General features: G+C 42.9%; 1 long non-coding RNA gene across 1 annotated transcript in view; it reads left to right on the forward strand.

Annotated features, from left to right (window-relative positions):
• The window catches only part of LOC144694227 (uncharacterized), a 39374-nt gene extending 34590 nt beyond the window's left edge, over positions 1-4784 (forward strand). The window contains exon 3 of the long non-coding RNA XR_013579691.1: positions 4467-4784. This is a non-coding gene — a long non-coding RNA (uncharacterized LOC144694227). The remainder of the gene's footprint in view (positions 1-4466) is intronic.
• The last annotated feature ends 1216 nt before the right edge of the window (positions 4785-6000 follow it).

A 6000-nucleotide genomic window follows, 5' to 3' on the forward strand; every position in this document is an offset into this window, starting at 1 on the left:
AAATAAAGAATTTCTATTCACAAAGTGAAAGGGAAAAAAAAACTTGCATTTATATAGCTTCTTTAAAGGCCTCAAGATGTCCCAAAGCACTTCATAGCAAATAGTTTGCTTTTGAAGTGCAGTGACTGCTTTTAAATAGCTTGTACACAGCAAAACCCATACGCAGCAAGATAAGCAAACTTTTGGTGCTGTTGGTTGAGAGATAAATTTTGGACAGAAGACTGGGATAACTCACCTGCTCCTTTTCAAATAGTACTACGAGATCATTTATGACCGCGTGGGGAGCCAAATAGGACCTTGGTTTATCATCCCATCTAAAAGACTGCATCACTGACATTGCAAAATTCTGTAAGTGCCGCAACCTGGAGTTGCAGCCGAAAATATGTGATGCAAGCCTGCAGTAAGGCTTTAGCCAACAACCTTCTGACTCAGGGGTAAAAGTACTACCACTGAGCCAATGCCTGCTACTGAGCACTCACATCTTAAGGATCTTCCAAAGCACTTTACGGCTAATAAATTGCTGTCGTAATTATTGTCTTGTAGATAAACACAGTAGCCAATTTGCACACAGCATGATCTCACAAAAAGCAATGAAAGAAATGAATGACCTATCAAATTGTATTTGGATTTTTTAACTGAGAGATAAATATTGGTCAGGAGATTGCCATTGCTTTTCTTCAAACCGTGCCATATGTGACCATGTCAACATTGAGAGGGCAGAGAGAACTTCATTTACTGTTTCCTCTGAAAGATGGACACCTAAGACAGCGCTGCACTGAAGTGTCAGTCTATATTATGCACAAGTCCTAGAGCCCTAGAACACATGATCTTCCTGATTCACAGCTGGGAGTATTATCACTGCATCATGGCTAGGCTTAATCACAATAGTCCCACCATCCAAAGAAGAGAGGTTTATTAATGCTATTTTTTCCAGTATTGCTGTAAATAGAGACATGCTATCAAAACTTTTCATCTTGCATTCACCAGGACAGATTTGCAAGAATACCAAATCTCAAAGGGAACAACAATTTATACTGCATGATATGAGGTTACTGAATGGTTAGCAAGTGGACTCTGATGGGTAGAGGCATTGCCATGAAGAATGCACCAGGGAGCAGTTAACTTTTCAGTTATGATTCTTTTGGTTAAATTCAAACCAGGCAGGTTGCCACAGATTGGCCAAGGCATAGCCATGGGGAATGAACCAGGGAATGTCTGGTTCTCAAAGGTCCCACCTAGTTGATAAAGGCACACTCTCTTTTTCTCCAAAAAAGGGCTCTATTTGTTCCTAAAATTGTACACTGTTCATATAACATGCTCTGTTTAGAAAATAAAGCACAAGTACGATAAACACAATATATATTATAGAATAATAACACAATTCCATTCCATGGGTACTCTGCCGGATGGTAGACCCTTGGCTCATTGTCTGCTGATGCTTCATTCTGAGCCATTTTCCTTGGCAGTTTTTGTCAGTGGTGGTTTGCCATTGCCTTTGACTCACAGAGGCAAGGCAAGGAGGCAGGTCCCAAGTCTACGTCAGCTGGAACAGGAATTGAACCCGCACTGTTAGTATTCTGATCCACACACTAACCAGCCCCCCGCACCCCCCCCCCCTCTATAATTACACAATATGTTGGTGAAATTCTACTTTGGCAAGGTATAACAGATCACCATACACCTTGCCCACTCTTTCTTTCCAAATACTTACCTCTTTGGTGATGCTAACAATAATTATATTAGCTGTGTGACACTGCAGGCAGAGTATTCTAACAGTGATGGAAGATACCACTGTTGGAGAGAGCAATATGACACTCTGTTCAATGCATGTGCTGTGCAACCATGTTTTTCAACAAGTTCTCACTGTTTTGTGTTTTCCATTTGCTGTGCTATAATGTGGTTTGCTCCTGTGAAGTCTGACCTATACAGGATGCTAAGCCCTATTGGAAACCTGAGGTACTATTCCGACACTGCCAAGTTACATATGTGCCTGCCAATTTAGAACTATATTCCTCATTCCTCTGTCACCACAAATCAGAAGCATAACTCACCAAAACCGCAGCCAAGAAATGATTGACTCCAGCACCACATGGCCAGCAGCAGCGAAACAGCTATCGATTGTAGTCCAGTCATACCTGAAAAGTATGTCACAGACTTGTTTGAGAGGCAGGTCTTTTTTAGATGAACCCAATAACAGGCAAATTTATAGCAGCTGCTGGAAATACAGAGCATACTCATCAGCATCTGTAATGAGAATAGATCGATTAATGTCGCAGGACTTTTGACAGATATTTCTACCTACTGATTTCAGACTTCCTATTTTCTCATGCAGGTAAATTTGGTCTACTTCACCTTTTTAATCCAGTTCAGCCCTCATCTCTCCCATAGAACTACAAAAATAAAATAAAAAATCGCTGGGAATAGCTGCTTTTAGATGAGCTCCTGTGTCCAGAATCTGATTCGAGCACATCACTAGAAACATATGGTGTTGCCCAAAGAATATTAAAAAAAAATGATTGAGGGATAGTTTAGTTGGGTGATTTGGCAGTTATGTAGAGAGCTTGACTAATGTTCAGGGCAGTATGTGCTTTAAACTGTTCAATGTTCAATTTCTTCATGCAAGGCCTATCACAAAAGGCATTAATATAACCCTGAATAATAGCAGTTGAGATTTCGCTGAGCATACCAGTAACAAATGCATTTGATTGAAAGTCCTTTGAATGTCATTTTAATAAAGGTGTTGACCTATTTAAGTTCAGCTGGCTAGTTCTTTGTAACGGAGTTTCCAGAATTCTGTGTACCCCTGACTACTCGTTTTTGATTCCAAATGTAAAGCTCAGTTTTTAATTAGATTTTACTGTAGCTAAACTTGGGTACTAATTTATGGCCTGTAGTTGGTTTTCATTCATAAAAATATTCCAGTGATCTTTTAACGGATTACCTTGAAGACAACTGAAATGTCCCGTGTTATACGTTCTCAAAGCATAGCTCTTTTACTAAACCGAGTAATTTGAGGCTAAATTTTATACTTTAGAATACCTGTTTCAAAGCCTTGAGTGACAGGAGCACATATTGGAATCTGACCACACAGGTGATCAGCGCATTTCGGAGCTCAGGTGGTTGATCATCCATTAACCTGAAAGGGTAGTCAATCATATCAACAGCAGAAACTGTACCAGTTACACTTTGGCTGGGATTTTCTGGTCCCACCTATGGTGGGAATCGTCACCGGTGGGGCAGAAAACTTGACAGACCAGCCGAAGGTCCGTTGATTACCGGGGGACCAGAAAGATCCGGACTATGTTTTTAAAACAATGACCCTGAAATTCCTCTGTTTTCACATCAATAGCCCACCATAACCAGTTGTTCCCAGGTTCCTTTGTAAGGATTTAAACATGCATCTGCTACCTTACAAGGCAAATGATAGCAAGGGTGCACAGAAGCGGGTATTCCCTATACCAGCAGTTCCCACTCCTCAAGTTGAGACCTATCAGACTCCAGAGGGGCAGATGTGGATCCTGTCCTGAGATGATCCCTCTTATCTGTGGACTCTAGGGGCAGGATTTTCCCAGTGGGGGGCGGGGCCCACTTGCTGATGCATAAAATGACATGCGGTGACATCGGGCGGAACTCCCGACATCACCACGCTCCATTTAAATTTTCCGGTAGGCGGGGGCGCAGCAAAATCAGCTGTGCGCCCACTGACCTGTCAATGGCCAATTGAGGCCATCGACAGAGTCATTGAAGTAATTAATGGACCTGCCCGTCCAACCTTAAGGTTGGTGGGCAGGCCGGTATCCCTGGCAGGCTTCAGAAAAAGCATGAAACCTCATCCACGGGCGGGATGAGGTTTCATGTAGGTTTTAAAAAATTTAATTAAAGTTTTTTAAAAAGTTGTGGACATGTCCCAACTCATGTGATAGTGCCACATGAGGGGACATGTCAGGGATTTTTTTTTCTATTTTTGACAGTAGAGCCAATCTCCCTGAGGCAGCACTTAGCCTCAGGGAGATGACTGCGCTCTTTCGTGCGTATGCGCGAAAGAGCGCACACTCAGGTTTTGGGATTCTCCCCGCCCGCACAGGGAGAGCACAGGGCTTCCATGTGGACGTCACGCTGGGAGGGCCTTAATTGGCCCACCCACGTAAAATGGCGGCGCGCCTCCGATCGGGAGCGCCGATCAGAGTTGCACGCCCGCACTTCATTATCCCCCCGAGGTGGGGAAAATCCTGCCCTAGGTGTTGTACTTGATTGCTAGACAGGCTGTAATCATACTCTGGTACCTGCTTAACACTTGTTTATTGGTACTACATCTAAACAGTTTACAGAGTAGGCATGTTTCTCCAGGCAAGGTGTTCCAACCTCTCTCTCTTGAGAGTCCAACACATGATTGACTGATGTCAGTGATACATTGTCATCTACATCATGTATTAGCATATCCCATCTGTTAACCCTTTATACTACAGATCCCACTGGAACAAAGGAGAAAATTTTCTAGTGCTTGGGGTGTCAGATTCTGGCAGTAACCTGCTCATCATTACTGTGATGTCCGATAATGCGTGGTGTAGCAGGTAGAAAGTTTAGCTCTCCGTGTCTAGATTCACAGACAAATAATGAATGAACTACAAGAAGGGGATCATGATCTGCTGAACAGTATCCTGGTGATAGCTATTGCCCTCATGAGCAATTTACACCAAAGGTTTGGTGCTGATGCAAAAACCAAACTACTAAACTTGTGTAAATGTATTCTGAGGGAATACTGATTTCACATCCTGATCCTTCTGATGGAGAGCAGTGATTGGGTGGAGATCATGGTGTAAGATTGGTGGCATGCAGACTAACTTTTAATCAGTAACATTGAATGATGGAAGATTAAAGGTTGTATGCCTGAAATTGCCTGTCCTGTACTTTGTGCAAGTTCCACTGGGACATCCAAACACATGAAACATGCGAAAATATCGGTCCACCAAGCCTGCTCCACACTCATGGTCCTAGAGCATCATGACCAGGCACTTGCGATATCCCCCAACCCCTCCTTGCAGCCACATAATATCCCAAACAAAACATTAAAAAAAAACACTGGGTCAATAAGGGAAACTAGAGTCTGATTTACAATTAGAACAATCAGATGGGCAAAGGTAGCGTAGATGAGGAGTTCATAGAATGTTTTCGGGATAGTTTCTTAGAACAGCATGTTCTGGAGCCAACCAGTGAGCAGGCTATACTAGACCTGGTATTGAGCAACGAGATAGGATTAATTGATAACCTCCTAGTGAAGGAACCCCTAGTTAGCAGTGATCATAATATGATTGAATTTTACAGTCATTTTGAGGGAGAAACAAATGTGTCCAAGACTAGTATTTTAAACTTAAATAAGGGCAATTGTGAGGGCATGAAAGCAGAGCTAGCTAAAGTGAACTGGCAAATGAGGTTATTGGGGTAAGTGGCAGACATTAAAAGTGGCACATATTTCAGAATACATAGAATAGATACATTCCAACGAGAAAGAAAAATCCCAAGGGGAGGGCCCACTATCCGTGGTTAACTAAAAAAGTTAAAGATGGTATTAAACTTAAAGAAAAAACATATAGGCTAGAATTTTCACGTCAGCATGTGGGGACGGGCCCTGCACGCCGACATGTAAAACGATGCGCGGTGATGTTAGGCGTGCGTCCCAACGTCACCGCACATCATTCCGATCTTTTGCTCAGCGGGTGCAGGCTGGAGGCATCTGCGCGCCCACCGGACTGACAAAGGCCTGTTAAGGCCATTAGGAGACTCATTTAGATAATTCACAGGGCTGCCTGTCCAAACTTAAGGTTGGCGGGCAGGCGAAGAGCCCCAAGTGGCCTTCGTGTTTTTCAGGAAACATCATCCGCGGGTGGGATGAGGCTTCCTGAAGGTTTTATTAAATAAATAAATATTTTTTACACAATTCATAAATATGTCCCAGCTCACGTGACACTGTGTTCTTTATCTCCCTGAGGCAGCTCCACGACT

This window comes from Cetorhinus maximus, chromosome 19 (assembly GCF_964194155.1).
Source record: "Cetorhinus maximus chromosome 19, sCetMax3.hap1.1, whole genome shotgun sequence".
NCBI classification, from domain to species: domain Eukaryota; kingdom Metazoa; phylum Chordata; class Chondrichthyes; order Lamniformes; family Cetorhinidae; genus Cetorhinus; species Cetorhinus maximus.